The 15,932-nt window shown below is 44.0% G+C and overlaps 1 protein-coding gene and 1 pseudogene across 1 annotated transcript in view; one reads left to right on the top strand and one right to left on the bottom strand.

Moving 5' to 3' along the window:
- Window positions 1-15,932, bottom strand: part of KIF5C (kinesin family member 5C) — a 147,013-nt gene that overhangs the window by 100,678 nt on the left and 30,403 nt on the right. The window lies entirely within an intron of this gene.
- LOC118535928 (large ribosomal subunit protein eL36 pseudogene) lies at window positions 3,828-4,145 on the top strand (annotated as a pseudogene).

The following is a 15,932-nucleotide window of genomic DNA, read 5'->3' as shown; positions in this document are numbered from 1 at the left end:
CAAGGCTTGTTACATCCTATAACTTTCACGCAAAAGTACCCAGCTGTCAGACTGGCGTGGCGTTGTACTCATTCATGACTGTGGGCAGTGCTGCACATAGGTAAGGTCCTATGCTTCAGGTGTTATGTTTGAGCTTTGAGTCTTTGAAAATGGGATTGAGCCAACCAGGTAAATGAGCTACTTCCACAGTTTGGTCTTAGACGAAATGGAGAATTTTGAGGTACCATAAAAAAACTTTTTAAGTAGGCTCTACACCCAGCATGGAGCCCAACATGGGGCTTGAACTCACGACCCCAAGATCAAGACCTGAGTCAAAATCAAGAGTTGGATGCTTAACTGACTGAACCACCCAGGCGCCCCAAGATTTTATTTCTATACAAAGCAGCAGAGTCAGTCATTTTGTTAAACTTATGGAAAGGGGTTATTTTCTGCTGTTTTGTTCCCAGCAGTCTCATTCAATTAGTGAACCAAGTATTTGGTTGAATAACCAAGAGAACATTTCTCACCACTATCTATTGCCAACTATCAGCCCACTACACTCTTATTAGCTTTATCTATTCATAAAATTAACTAAATGTCAATAAGGTAAAAGGTTAGAATAAACATTTACAGAGTTTGTATAAGTATTTGTCATCCATTGAACCTTCTTAAAAGAAACTGTAGCTTTGCTTAATTTCCAACAAATCCATTATTTCTCCAAACTTGATAAGAATCACCAAAATAAACCATCTTGTTTCCAGAACAATCATGCTTTGGGTTTTGGAGAACATGCACCTAACTACAGCAGGAAAAATGGCCTATTATAGTAAATTGTACAAAAAAAACAGAGGACTCCCCAACTTTGCCCTTCAACCTAAATTGTTTGTTGGAGTACATTATAGGTTCACTTGAAGAGAGGCAGAAAGCAAGAAATCTCTACTACTCATTTAAATAATATCATTTATCAAGTGACAAACAGATAATACAACAATTTTCCATAAGCTGAAGTTAACTCCCAAACAGAAACTGCCTTCAAGAAAAGATAAAATTTAGAAAATGATTTGTTTTGAAACTTCTCATCAGGACTGGACTATAAGCAAGTTAAAAAGAGTTTTTGTCTTTTCATACACTGAGTTGGCTATATAGGCTTTTATTTTAAGTGAACCTTCGACTCTTGAAATTAAAATTGAGAATTAAAATTTAGTTACAGATTATTTTCCAAGAACTGATTTGTGGCCTAGCCATGCGAGCTATATATACAACGGCCATTTAACAATGACAACAACAAATTACTCTTTGCTACTTTGGTAATGGTATGAAGATCTCACAAACCCTGAGAGACTTCGGCAAACCGCCCTCCCCTGGCCCCCAGGAGACAAGAGTCTCCCTGTTTCTGATCCCGCTGTGGCTGAGGGTTTCTGTGGACAAGCATTGGGCCCAGCATGCTCTGGCTGTCACTAAATGTGCAGCTACGGAATACATCTTTCAACTAACATTTTAATATGGGTGCAGGGTGCTAACACTTGAAACTGAATGATGAGGGCACCAGTTACTCCTGGAGACACTTTACTTTCCAGGCACCTATTCAACACATGGTTCTCTGATCTCTCTGGCTCCTCTCTGTCAGAGTCCTTTGCTGGTGTCTCTTCCCGACTTCTAAACGACGCTGTATCCCAGACTCAGACACCTCAGCCTCCTCTCTGTCTACATTCTTGACCTTCACATAATTTAAATGAACATTTCAGACTTCAAATCTCATCCAAGCTCCAGATTCAGATACTCAATCACCCGCTGGACATTGCCACTTGGATTCCATTAGCCATCTAAAACTTAACTGGCCAAAAATGAATCATCCAGTGCTCCATATCTGAGTAAGAGATGAAAATCATCAGGTATGTCCCATAAATTCCATATCCCAAACATATCCCAGACTGATCGTTTCTCATCATCTATACCACACCACCTTAGCCCACACCGCCATGGTTTCTCATCTGGACAACAGCTATAGTCTCCTCACTGGCCTCCTTGACACCATTCTTGCTCCTAACAATCCAGTTTCCACTTAGCAGCCAGAGTGAGCTTTCTAGAACTACAAATCAAATGATATCAAATCCTCCCTTAAAAACCTCCACTGGCTTCTGTTAGACTAGACCCTCTTCATCCCCACCTCCCTGCATTCTCCTCTGCCTCACTACAATGTAGCCCACTGGACTCCTTTATTCCTCAGCTTATTCCTCAGTGTATTCCATGGCTCGGGGCCTTTGCTCTTCACTTCCTTCCCCTTCAAATTCTCTCACTGCAGATCTTCGTTTGGTTCACCAGACATCTTCATTTGGCTGTCTCTTTATCACCCTTTAGATGTCAACTCCAATTTCTCCTCCTCTGAGGGCTTCCATGCTCCTAACTAAAGCAGCCCCACCCCCATCCTGGCATCACTCTCTATCACATTACCCTATTCGGTTTGCTCCATAGCAATTAGTGTGTGATGTATTCTCAACCAATCGAATGGACCACTACAATTAAAGCATTTATGCAGCTAAGACAGAAGCCATATAAATCCCAAGAGCTCACTGCATGGAGGCAAACCTGCCGCAGTTTATGAAAGGAATCTGGACGGGACACGCACACTCCATATACATTACAACTGGAAACAAAATAGCCCAGCTTTGCCACAAAAGCCTCCACAGAGAGCAGCTAATTGCATAGGAGCAGTCTAACTAAATAACTTACCAGGATCACAGGCAAAAAATAACAGCAGATGTTTCTTACATTTTTATAGTTAAAATTAAAAAAAAAAAAAAAATTCAAACCACTTCCTATCAAGTTGTTGAGAGCAAAGTGTCCATGAACCATACAACCTGCCTCTTAATTCATCTGATCTGACCCATTACCCAACAACCGTTCCCCAGCCTGGAAGGAATATTACTCTGGGAGATGGAGGAAAGCGAAAGACCCACTTCAACATTTAGAAGATGGGCACCAGGAGGGATGTTAAGGAAACTGAAATTAATTACCCAAGAAGAGGTCATGGAGAAGTAATCTAATAATAATCTCTAAGACCAACCAAGGGCTGGGACCAAAGGTGCCCAATTATTTGAATGATTTTTCTCTATCATTACTAAGAAAGAAAGACACAGGGGTAAAAAACAAAAACAAACAAACAAAAAAAACCCTTAAATTTCCACAGCAAGATTTAAACTCGCTCTGTGGAATTATCTTTAGACACTGAGGAGTATTAGGAAGAGGAACAGATTTCTGAGAACAATCATTCAGTCTCTGTGCCAGGTGTCCTGAAAGTACAAAAGATGACAAATTCTTTCAGGCTCTCCTGGCCACCTTCTCAGTGCCATCTACCCACACTGTCACCAACCACTACCCACACCGTCACCAACCATGATGATCCAAACCCTTTTCTGTTTTATCTCATTTCATTTTCACAGTAGCTCCATGAGGTACATGTCACTATTCCCACGCCACAGACTGGAAAACTGAGGCCCTTTGGGGAAATAACTTGAAGTCTCTGATTTCAAGTGTTCTTCCTTTACACCAGGCTGTTTCCCTAAGCAGCTTATGATTTACTGGAAAAGTAGGAGATACACCAACAGCAGATGCTTAGAACTAATATGATAGATTGAAGCGAAGTGATTCATGAGGTGACAAGAGTCAGAGACCCCTACTATAGCCTACAGTAGTCGAGGAAGTGTTGACCATGAAGGTGGGACTGACATGGAACCACCGAGGAAAGAAGGGCATGAGATCAGAGAAGGGCAAGACTGGCAAGAAAACTAGTGGGCATGCATGTGGCAACAGAAGAAATTAAAAACAGGAGCCCGTGAGAAACAGCAGTCATGGCTCTGTGCCACCCTACAGCTGTGGGTCTCAACAAGGGTCACAAGGTGACCACGAATATGAACAAGCCAAGGCACAGCCACAGGGGCCTCACCAAGCACACAAAATTCATGCGAGACACAATCTGAGAGGTGTGCGGCTTCGCCCAATGCAAGCGGTGGGTCATGGCGCTACTCGAGGTCTCCAAGGACAAGCACGCCCTCAAGTTCATCAAGAAAAGGATGGGGACGCACATTTGTGCCAAGACGAAGAGAGACGAGCTGGGCAACGTCTTGCAGCCATGAGGAAAGCGGCAGCCAAGAAGGGCTGAACCCCTCCCCTCTGTATGTAATGAGCCTTTCGTGGAAGTTGGGGCTTTTGTGCTGGTCTTGGGAAAGAGGGAGACCCCCTCCTGCCAACATCCTTCCTGAGGCACAGTGGTGAGGGGCATGGTGGTGCACACAGAGACGCAAGCAACCAAGCAGTACTGGACGTGGTTTTCAATCATAATTAAATAGTTCATATATGCGAGGAAAAAACAAAACAAAACAGGCAAAGGACAAACAGAGCCTAGGAAAAGGCATGAGTGAGCATGTGTGAGACTTGGCTATGAAAAGTTGGAGGTTATTAAGAAAAATTCTAGAATTTTTCAGAGCCTAGAAGTCCTTCAAGGTCAGCCCAACCCAACATCGTGTTTTACAAATAAACAAACTTGAGGTCAGGAGAGGGTAGATGGCTTGCAGAAAGTCACCCAGCCAATTAGGTAGGTGCCCCGAATCCAGACCTCCTGGCTCCCTATCTAGTGTTCTAAAAGTTCTGGCTTTAGAATCAGTTGTTCTCCCTGAACATCAAAGAAACAACATGCATGAGCCTCTGGTCTTTGTTTTTCCTGCTTTCCTCCCAATCAATTCTAATTTCCAAGCACACAGTTGATTAGTTCGTTGAACAAAGGGTCATTGCTGTGAGAACCGGAGCAGTAAAGCAAGGGAACGAGAATCACGGCCTCTCAGAGTTAATATGGACCCTACAAGTCAGCCCTTCCAGCCTCCTCTCGATGCGCAACTCCCATCTCCACAAGCCCTCACCAGCGACGATGAGCTCTCGAAACTCAACTGGCTCCAACTGTTGGAATGCTGTGTCCTTATATTGATTTAAATCTGCCTCCCTGAAGCATTAGACCTGGCACCGTCCTCCAGAACCAGACAGACCCATGCCCAAGAGACCTGCCTGCGTCAACATCATAGCTTTGTTTCATTTTGGGAGCTGTGTTCATTGTCTAAATCTTTTTTCTCTCATCTCAGAGAGAAAGAGAAAGACAGAGGTGCTTCCTTCCTAAAAGTTGTGCACATTTGTCCTGACTTGAAGGACTCCAAAGGTATCCAAGGTTAAGACATCACTAAAACATTGTATTAGTTTGCACAAGGAGAAATTAAATAAACTCACGGACTCTGAAGGGCTTTGGTAACAACCTGAAAGAATGTTTCCAAAACATTAACTAAAAAGCAGGAAGTCCTTGGTTAATGTTGATACTCATTTTTTATCAACACAAATATCATGCCAAAACAAGTTTTGTTTTGTTTTATTATATTGAAATGTAATTCACATACCATAAAATTCACCCCTTTAATAAAAGGGTACGTTCTGTGGTTGCTGGAATCTTCACAAGATCGGACAACCATCACCACTATCTAATTTCAGAACATGTTCATCACCCCAAAAAGAAACTCTGTACCCCTTAGCAGTCACTCCCCATCTTCCTAATCTACTTTGTCTTTATAGCTTTGCCTGTTTTAGACATTTCATATAAATAGAAGCATATAACATGTGGCTTTTGTGACTAACATTTTCTTTCACTTAGTATGTTTTTAAGGTTCATCCATATTGTAGCTTTCACCTTCATGACTGAATAATATTCCATTGCACAGATTAACCACATTTTATGTATCCATTCATCAGCAGGATGGACATTTGGGTTGTTTCCGCTTTTTGGCAATTATGAATGCTGCTATGAACATTCATATACAAGTTTTTATGTGGACATCTGTTCTCATTTCTCCTTTCATTTCATATACCCAGGAGTGGAATTTCTGGGTCATGTAGTAACTCTATAGGAATTAACTTTTTGAAGAACTGACTGTTTTCCAAAGCAGCTGCACCATTTTACATTCCCACCAGCACTGTGTCCAACTTCTCCACATCCTTGTTACTGTCTTCTTTATTATAACCATCCTAGTGAGTACCACGTGGCATTTTTTTGTGATGTTGATTTTTATCTCAGGAGAAGTTGGTTTTGTTTGTTTGTTTGTTTTGAGAGAGAGAGAGTGGGAGGGAAGGAGGGAAGAGGGAGAGAGAGAATCTTAAGCAGGCTCCATGCCCAGCGCTAAGCCTGACTTAGGGCTGGATCCCACAACCCTGAGATCATGACCTGAGCCAAAATCAAGAGTCGGACGCTTAGGGCGCCTAGGTGGCTCAGTCGTTAAGCGTCTGCCTTCGGCTCAGGTCATGATCCCAGGGTCCTGGGATCGAGCCCCACATCGGGCTCCCTGCTCAGTGGGAAGCCTGCTTCTCCCTCTCCCACTCCCCCTGCTTGTGTTCCCTCTCTCACTGTGTCTCTCTCTGTCAAATAAATAAATAAAATCTTAAAAAAAAAAAAAAAAAGAGTCAGACGCTTAACCGACTGAGCCACCCAGGCGCCCCTCATGAGTTTTTATAATTGACACTTAACACATCATAAAACTTATTTCAACATATATCATGGATACAGAGATGTTTCTAGGCATTGTAAGACACCGTTGTACTGCTGTCTTAACATGTACAAAGTGGTCCAGATGAGGGAATAATCTCTTGGAAACGATAAATTATACATACCCATGTGCTTTAGGAAAGGGAATGGTGGACTAGAAGGAAAGGACGTATAAAGGGATTTATGATAGGGTTTCTGTGCTCCTCACTCCAGTAGCTAATACTGAGTATTGTCCAGGAAGGCAGCATACCAACATATGGTGTAAATGAATTCACATAAACATGGGTGTAACTCCCACCTCTCTGAGGCTCAGTTTCCTCATCTGTAAAATGGAGCCAATAAGATCCACAATTCAGTATTGTGAAAATTAGGTATGTTCAGGCAAAAAAGGGATCTACTATAGTGCCCAGCATTCTAGAAGATGCTTAAGTCATGGTCAGTGTTATTCTGTAATAAAAAGTTTAGACCAATTTATACCAAGTTTACACCAAACTCAGCAAGCAGTGACCCCTTAAAGGAAAGGATACTAATAAGTGACAATCCCTCACAATGTGCCAGCTCAGAGACTTGGCATCCTGAAGCCCGTACAACACCCTAATGCCAAATCACACCTCAAGCATCTCCAGGGCCCTAGGTCTGCAACTCATAAGCTCAGCTCCATGAGGCCTTTAATTTCTGAGGGTCCTAGCAAAACTAACTGTTCCAAGGTTATCTTCTGTACTCTAAAAATAAATAAAATTTTAATGTGCAGCCATAAATAGTGTTTAGGAAAGGTGAGGAGCTATGTCTTGTGCAGGTACTCACTGACTCACCAACTCTGCTATTACAGCTTTGGAGCCTTCCAGAAACTGCTGTGATAACACCAACTGTAAACATGAAGCAGATGTCCTCTCAATCTTCACCATTTCCATGCAGGCTGGCCTGACCTCCAGCACCTGCATGCATCTCTGTGCCGGCGGGCTTCTCTGGCTGCGAGAGCCCTGTCACCTGATGCAGGCCAGAAGGACAGACATCCCAGGTGGGGGATGAGAATGGCCAGCAACAAGTCAAGTTTCGAGACACTGAAGAAATACAGTGAATAATGGTTTCCTTCCCCCCTCCCCCCGCCAGCCCCCAGCACTGTTTCATGCTGTCTTGCCACCCTAACCTCCTTGGTGCTCATCTGGCAGGCCTTAATCAGCAGCAGCAGCAGCAGACTCTGACTGAGCACCCACTCGGTACCATTATGTACAAGGCACTCTGCTCGGCCAGGGCCTTCAGGAGGCTGTAGCAGCCTCATGCAATGACTGATCAGAGTGGGGGTAAAAACCCTAGCTCCCTTTGAGGCATGTATTCCAAACTGGTTCCAGAGCTCCCCGCTGGGCTGAAACCCGGTTGCCCATGGTGGTAACTTTCATGAGGACACACGCTATATTGGTTTCCTGTACTTCCCTGCCTCATTTCTCCACTCTTCTTCAGTGTTTCTTGGATTCATCTCCCCGAGAAACCTGCACTTGAATCCTTGCCTCAGTGCCTGCTTCTGGCGAAGCCCAAAGTAAGACAAAATCCTAGACATTTTGCTCTTTCATTCAGTAGTTCCTTAGGGAGTCTGGATGTGTTGAATCACTGTCAAATACGGAGCCATCACACTTGGTTGATATCCAGACAAGGGGGTGAATGGAAATTGAAATCCTTGTTAAAAGTCCACAAGCTGGGGGTCTAGGACACTGATGTGGAAAAAAGAGTGCCTTTTTCTCCATAAAAGGGTGCTGATCACTTGCCAAGTCTTGGGCCCATGGGGCCACTTCTGCCCGGATGATTACCAATTTCCGATTTACACAAAGGAGCACTACAGCCTCCTGAAGGCCCTGACCGAGCAGAGTGCCTTGTACATAATGGTACCGAGTAGGTGCTCAGTCAAAGTCTGCTGCTGCTGATGATGATTAAGTCCTGCCAGATGAGCACCAAGGAGGTTAGGGTGGCAAGACACCATGAAACAGTGCTGGGGGCTGGGGGGAGAGGAAACCATTATTCACTGTATTTCTTCAGTGTCTCAGAAACTTTACTTGTTGCTGACCATTCTCATCCCCCACCTCCAAGATTTCAGCAGTCATGGAGTCGCATCGTGTCTTTCTGTGTCCCTTCACTCCTTTTTACCCCACCACCCACCTTCCCATTTATCTGAGGCTGGGCTGCAAATTCCCAAAGCAGAAAAAAACTCCACTGTGCACAACCCATACCTGGCAGTGACCATCCGTTTTTTCCCAACACTGTTATATCTTGTCCCGCGTCCATGAATCTGCCAATGTACAGATGTAGTCTCAGGATGAAGACCTCCACATTCTCCTCCCCGCTCTGCTGCCTGCCCTCACCTCTGCCGGGATGACTCTGTGACTGAGGATATAAACCCTAAGCCAGCGCCAGCCCCAGACATTCCCATCCCCCTCCCCACACTGGCTCTGTGCCCCAAGGAAGGCAGCTGGTGCCAGTTCTGGCCAAAGCCAAGGCTGCTCCCAGGAGAGGCTATAATGAAACCGACGAAGCAACGATTGGCTTCTACTGAGTTGCCATGGTGATGCCAACCATGTCTCAAGAATGAACAAAGGCAACACAAGAGAATGAATCTTGTAAGCCTTCTTCCTGCAGGAAACCAGGCTAAAATTCTTTCTTTTCTGCCAAATGTCCCGCTGCGTGGACACACAAGCACCATCAGGACCGCAGACAGCCATGAAAAAAACACTCTGGGAAAGCGAACTGCCCAAGTGATAATGAAGAAATTCAGAATTATTGCCTGGCTAACAGGCAAAATGAAGACAGAAGTGTTACTTCTGTTCAAGAAATTAATGGAATCTGTGTTGCAAAAATAAGGTGCTTATTTATAGGTGATTTTCATGTCATATCAAAATATAATGACCTCCCCCACCCCCCCAGTCTTCTCCATTTAACTGCTCTGTGTCCTAATTTGCCAAGATGCAGGGATTAGTAGATTGAGTCAGGGGAACTGGTTCTAGTCCAGCACCTCGCCCCTCACATACTTTGTCACCTTAAACAATTTGTCTATTTTTCTGGGCCTCCTCCTCTCTATAAAGTGAAAGACTGGATCTTTCCGGCTCTAACATGCAATAATAATGTTCTGAGATTTTCCCCATAAGAACAGCTCCAGCCTTGACCACATATCAAACAAGAGAAGGTAAACTTTAAACTGGCGTGAGCTCGATGTTTTACATACTTAGGAGAAATGAGTAAAAATTGCTGCTGTAGTTTTTTCAGCAGATCTGGTTTTCTGCCAAGTCAAGTCTGAAAAAAAAATCAAACTTTCCTCACTAGAAAGAGAGTGTAAAGCCGTTCCACGGAAGGTAGAATGTAGGACTTAGTTTGCCAAGTGGAAGATAGCACAGAAAACTCCAAGCCCTCTTTCTGGGATGCATCGCCCTGGGGGCAGCTTCCTGGCACAGCCCTGTGTCATCCAGTCAAATTGTCATCCTGCCAACCTCTCCCAGTTAGGCCGAGACGCACAGTGGCATCTCCAAGATGGAAGCCACATGGTGGCACAGGCAAAGTGTCTTCCCTTTAGTTAAAAGGTGAAATATAAAACTTTTGCCCAGGCTTTCACTTGGCTAGGTATGGTGCATAAGAGGCTTCTGATAAACGTGCACTGCAAATATTTACTACAAATAGAACTAATATTCCATTAATTTTTTTTCCACTCTTCAGAAACAGCTTATAGAATTCTAATTTTCCCATGTATTAGACCACAGTTTTGCTCTTATGGTATGTCCAGACCCCTTGTCTCCATTTGTACCTCATGATTTTACAGGCTGGGTGGGAAAATTAGCTTCCCTTTCTGGGAATGGAGAATCACTTCCCATGAGCATGTAGAAGGCAACAATTTGAGCTGACAGTAGGATGCAGAATTTCTGGTTCCCAGCCAAGCCTTCTACCCATAACACCATATTGCATCTTGTCATTGATCCTCCAAGAACATATTTTAACTCTCAACCATAGATTTTCTAAGAATTCCATGCATTTGGGTTTAAAACCTGATGCGGTATAACCCAGAGTGCAATGGTGTGCTTTTACTTATTACTAATAAAATAACTCCCATAAAACACAGGACAAAAAATGTTCCATAGAGTAGAATAATTACATTAGTGCAAACCAGCAACAGTCATCAAGTTCAGCGCAAACCAGCAACAGTCATCAAGTTCAGCATAGCTATGTCACGTTTGGTGTTCAAAGTGTCACCCCCATTGCATGAGACTACACCAGCACCAAAAAGGGCTACCGATACAAACCCTAAATAGGCCTTCACCAGCCAGCTAAGTCTAGGATGGCTAGGCTGGAACTCGGAATACACAGACGCAAGCATCCCAGTCCAATGGGCCTCTGTCCTCATCCAGGAGAACCAAATTTTGGTCCACAGAGGCAGAGGCAGATCACTCAACTGATAGATGAAGTACTTGGGGCACCAAAAAACAATTTTTATTAAGATTTGTTGTTGTTGAATTCAGCCACAATTGTGTAATCAGAAAATCTAGAAGAAGCTTTCTTAAGTGTAGCTGGCATAGAAGCTTTGCATCTTTTAAAAGATTTTAAATTTTACTTGGAGGACCGGGCACCATATTTTTCAGTGCTTAAGGTACTAGAAGGGCTGGGTGGGCACAAACAAGGTAAGAGTGGACGAGCAAAATCTCCCCACACTTCTGCCTGCCCTGCCTGTCCTTCCTGACTTGAAGTTCCACCCTGTGAAACTTTAATGGCTAAGACAACAAAAGAGACTCTGGCTCTAGAAGGCTAACTGTCATCAGAAATAGCTCTTGTCTGTTGCCAGGAGCAGCACTTAGCTTATCAGATTCATTAGTTAATAGAACCCAGATAAACCAATTATTCATTTCAGTGAAGAGTGTGTGTGTGTGTGTGTGTGTGTGTGTGTGTGTGTGTGTGTGTGTGTGGTATGTGTGTTGGAGGAGTTCCCCGGGCCAGCAGGGAAAATCAGGGTGGCAGGGAGACGGCAGCAAAGCCAAATGCCACCTCCTTCACATCCAGCCTAGGAGGGACCAGCAAAAAAACTGTTTAAACCAATTACTCCAAACAGCTATTGCTCAACTATCCAGGGTAATAACTGTTTAATAGACACCCACAACTCAGTTAGCTGAAGGGCTGCTTCCTGATACCTTCTCCCTTGAGAAGGGAACCCTGTGTTCATCAATTCTCACTCTGTTTCCTTTCAATATCTCCCTCTTTATAAGCATGTTTTAGGAAAAGGAAGGAGCCTGTGTTTTCTTCTTCTATGAATTTTTTCCTGTGTCCTCCCTCAGACTATTGCCCCTCTCTGCCTTCTTTGTCAAACTACCCAGAAGTCGGTCTTGTCCCTACTTCCTCGCCCCTCCACCCCACATTCTGCCATCCAATTTTTGCCTCATTCAGCTGCTTTCTTAGAGGGCTCCACAGCCTCTTAATCATCAAATCTGAAGACCTTTGACAGCCCACAATGTCCTCAAAATGTAAAAACCAGTTAGAGCTACACACCTGTGAAATTCTGATCTGCTGTCACCCCAGGCTGCACTCTGCTCAGCCTCTTCCCTCTTGACTCCTCCTCCTCCTCCTTCTGACACTAGTTCTCCTTGCTGCCAACTCCAAATAAAGAACAGACCCGCCCTCCCTCTTGTTGAGCCTCTTTTCTCCTCTGCAGCCTCCTCTTCTGTGCTCACCCCCATGGAAGAGCTCAAACACTCCTGTAGTTTCAGCCATAAGCTGTGCGCAGAAGATGCAAAGTCCATCTCTAACCCTGAGCCCCAAAACTGTCTGATTAAAACCTCCAACTGGAGGTCCCCACATACCTTAAACAACATATGTTGAAGAGGGAGCTCGCTGCTTTCTTCCTCCTCTTCTTCCTCCTCCTCCTCTCCCAAACCATCCACCTCTGTCTACCACTGTCCCCAGTCATCTAGGCTGAAAAGCTCAAGCTACCTTGCCCACAGCTCTCCCTGACCACCATCACCCAGTCGCTTCCAGAGTCGTGGTTCATTTATTTGGTCTATCTCTTGCCTGGCATCTCAACTACCCTTACTACTTTTCACCTAGACTTCTGCAAAAGCCTTGTAGGGGTCTGCTTATCTCTCCTACCTCTATTCTACATCCTTTGCCAAATCCATCTGGCTTTGACCCAATTCCTAAAGATGGCATTCAACCATTTGCTAAGATGCCCTACTGTACGTATGCCCTGTAGATAGGTGCCTTCCACAGTGCGGGACCTACCAACCCCCTCCCCAGACGAATCCTTCCCTACCCAACACCCAAGCAATGTGCTTGCAGTGACTTCCATGCATCCACCTCACTGCTCTAACTATCCTAATGGAATGGCATATTGATACCTTCACCTTGTTATCTGTCAAAACACTACCTGGTCGTTAGGCCCCATGACAAATGTTATCTCTCCCAAGATAAAGGCTCTTCTTGAGCCTCTCAAATAGATGTCATTTCTCTCTCTCTCTTTCTTTCAACTTCTGTGGCACTTTATACTCTTCCAGGAAGACTCTGACACAAACTACTCCATATTACAGTCATCTGGAAGCAGCATGTTATGGAAAGAAGTTAGGATCCAAGGTCAGAGATTGGGGCAGGAGAGGTATAATATATTCAAATGACTCTCCTGCCAGACCCTATGATTTTCCTGGGTCATCACACAGATTTCTCACAACTACTCTCTAACGTAACTACCACTCTTTGCATTTTACTAGTGACAAGGTCAGGTTCAGAGAGGTCCCTGACGTGCAAAGGGTAATGAAGCCCATATTACATTTGCTTCATGTGGTGGAAGTGAGAATCAACTCATAGAAGGCATATAAGGAGTGCATGTCTGGCTCAGTCGGTAGAGCATGCGACTCTTGATCTCTGGGTTCTGAGTTTGAGCCCCATGTAGGGTGTAGAGGTTACTTTAAAAAATAAAATAAAGTCTATAAAATGCTATTCTTTTAAAATAAAAAACATACAAAGATCACTTTACAAATTGCAAAGTACTACACATGGATTTGTTATTAACATTATAACTTAACTTACCCTTTTAGTTATTTAATTTTTAGTTATTTATTTATTTTTAGATATTCAGTTATTTATTTATTTAGGACATGTTTTCTATCTTATCCATATTTGGATTCCCTACAGCATTTATGACAATTATTAAAAATGCTTTAAAAAATAAAATAAAAATGATTAAACAGTTGTTTAATTAAAATGAATTCCTGATGCCATGACTTGAATTTATAGTATTTTGAAAATTTCCACTGCAAAATAAGAGTTCCCATTTATTGAGGAGGTAAGTGCTTGTGCCAGGCATAGAATACCTCTAATCTCCACAGCAATGCTGAAAGGCTTGTGTTATTGTCCCTGGTTTATATATGGGGAAGTAAGAAAATAGGATAGCAAGTGACAGTCATACAGCGAACAAGCGACAGAGGCAGGAGGATCTGATCTCAAAGCTCACGATTTCCTGCCATCCCACACTCCGGACCACAGAGGTCCAATTCGCCCAGATGCCCTCGCAATCCAAAAGGGTTTCTGCATCAGTGGTGATTCCTGTCCCTTACGAGCCCAGAAACATCACTTTCTTTCTTATACATGTGAGCACTGAGAGCTCCCCTCTCGGATTCCACTCAATATCACCACAACCTCTTAAACACTGGTATAACCAGCACTCTCCTCCACACAGCTGAACATATTTCATATATCCTTAAGGTTTTTGTTTTAATTCCAGTTAGTTAACACACAGTGTTCTATTAGTTTCAGGTGTGCAATATAGTGATTCAGCAGTTCTGTGCATTACTCAGTGCTCATCGTGATAAGTGTACTCTTTATATTCTTACAGATTTAGAGTTTCTCTTCTCACTGCTTTATTCAGTGAATACTGATAGAACCCTTCATGTGCCAGGCATTCCTCCAGACACTGGGAACACAGCAGTGACGAGACGTGGGTTCCTGTTTCTGTGGAGCTTCCATTCTAACAGAGTGGGAGGAGACAGGCAATAAGCAACCAAATCATAACATAATTTCTGCTAGTGTTGTGATGTGATGGAAATGAAGAGGGTCAGGGAGGAGGGTTCTGAGCCCATAACATCAGAGCGCAGGCTTGGAGTTTTGCCAGCCACAGGAAGAGCAAGGGGCAGAGTGCTCCAGGTAGAGGTGACATAAAAAGGGCCGCCTTGAGCTAGGAAAGTGTTGGAAAGTGGGCTGGTGTATCTGGACATCGCAAGGAGCAAGGTGTATGAGGTGATGGAGGAAGAGCCAGGCAGAGGCCTAGTGCTAGGAAGCCCTGTCATACATCCTGTAATACACTTTTAAGCAAAGGAATGGCCCAATGTGGCTTCTGTTTCTAAAGTACTACCCTAGCTGCTCTGCGAGGACTTGGTGTTTGGAGAGGGAATGGGAAGACAAACAGGGAGGCTACTTAGGAGGTCATTTAGGAGTCCAGAAAGACGAGGGGCAGCCTGGACTAAGGAACGGGCAATGCAGATGGAAAGAAGAGGGTGGATGTGAGGTAGAGTCAGGAGGTGGGCCCATGCCACAAATAGAGATGACAAAGAAGCACACGATGAAATTCCCGCAAATGTCCATGATACGCTGATCTCCATACCAGAGTCACATGCCACATATTGCTTACTGAAGTCAACCCAGCAAGGCTGACCAAGCCAGAAAGACCTACTTATCTTTATTCTCAAAACACTCTTCAGAGATTGCCTCTCCTCCTCTGACCTCCGAGGTAAAGTATGCCAACTGTGGAGTTATCCGAGTAGTCCAGAAATCAAGGCAAAGAGAGTGCCCAAGGTACGGAGTTGCTCATGCCCACATCTTTCATCCCCACAACTATCCTGTGGAAATGGTGCCAAAACCCCCATATGACAGGGACAACAGTTTCCCCAACATCACTCAGTCAGTAGGTGACAGATCCACAACGGAGCCCAGATCTGTCTGACCTCAATGTCCATGCTCCTTGAACCACATCACGTATGAAATCAAAAGAGACTTCACTGCACAGACAATGGAATTCACGATGGCTGGAGTGACCAGGAGTTGATAACACCCACTCCTGGAACCACCCAGGGTTCTGTTCCTTAACTACAGTTTCTCCCTCTATTTTCAAAATTTTCTAGGCAAAAATACTTTCATTTATTTACCATATAATTATTGGTGGTCCCTTGTGTCAGGCAACCTGCTAGATCCCAGAAAACCAAGAACGAGAAGAACACATTCCCTAAGTACCGAGAGTCCAGAGTCTGATAGGGGAGGCAAAGAACCAGCAAGGAAAGGTGGCTTTTCACTCCTTGGTCCTTTAAAACTCTATAAAGGCTAGGGTTAAACTGACACTAGAAATTTGACTGATGTTTTCAGGGACTTCATTGCTTTTATG

This window comes from Halichoerus grypus, chromosome 4, assembly GCF_964656455.1.
Source record: "Halichoerus grypus chromosome 4, mHalGry1.hap1.1, whole genome shotgun sequence".
In the NCBI taxonomy this organism is placed as follows: domain Eukaryota; kingdom Metazoa; phylum Chordata; class Mammalia; order Carnivora; family Phocidae; genus Halichoerus; species Halichoerus grypus.
This window is presented reverse-complemented; position numbering and strand designations above follow the sequence as displayed.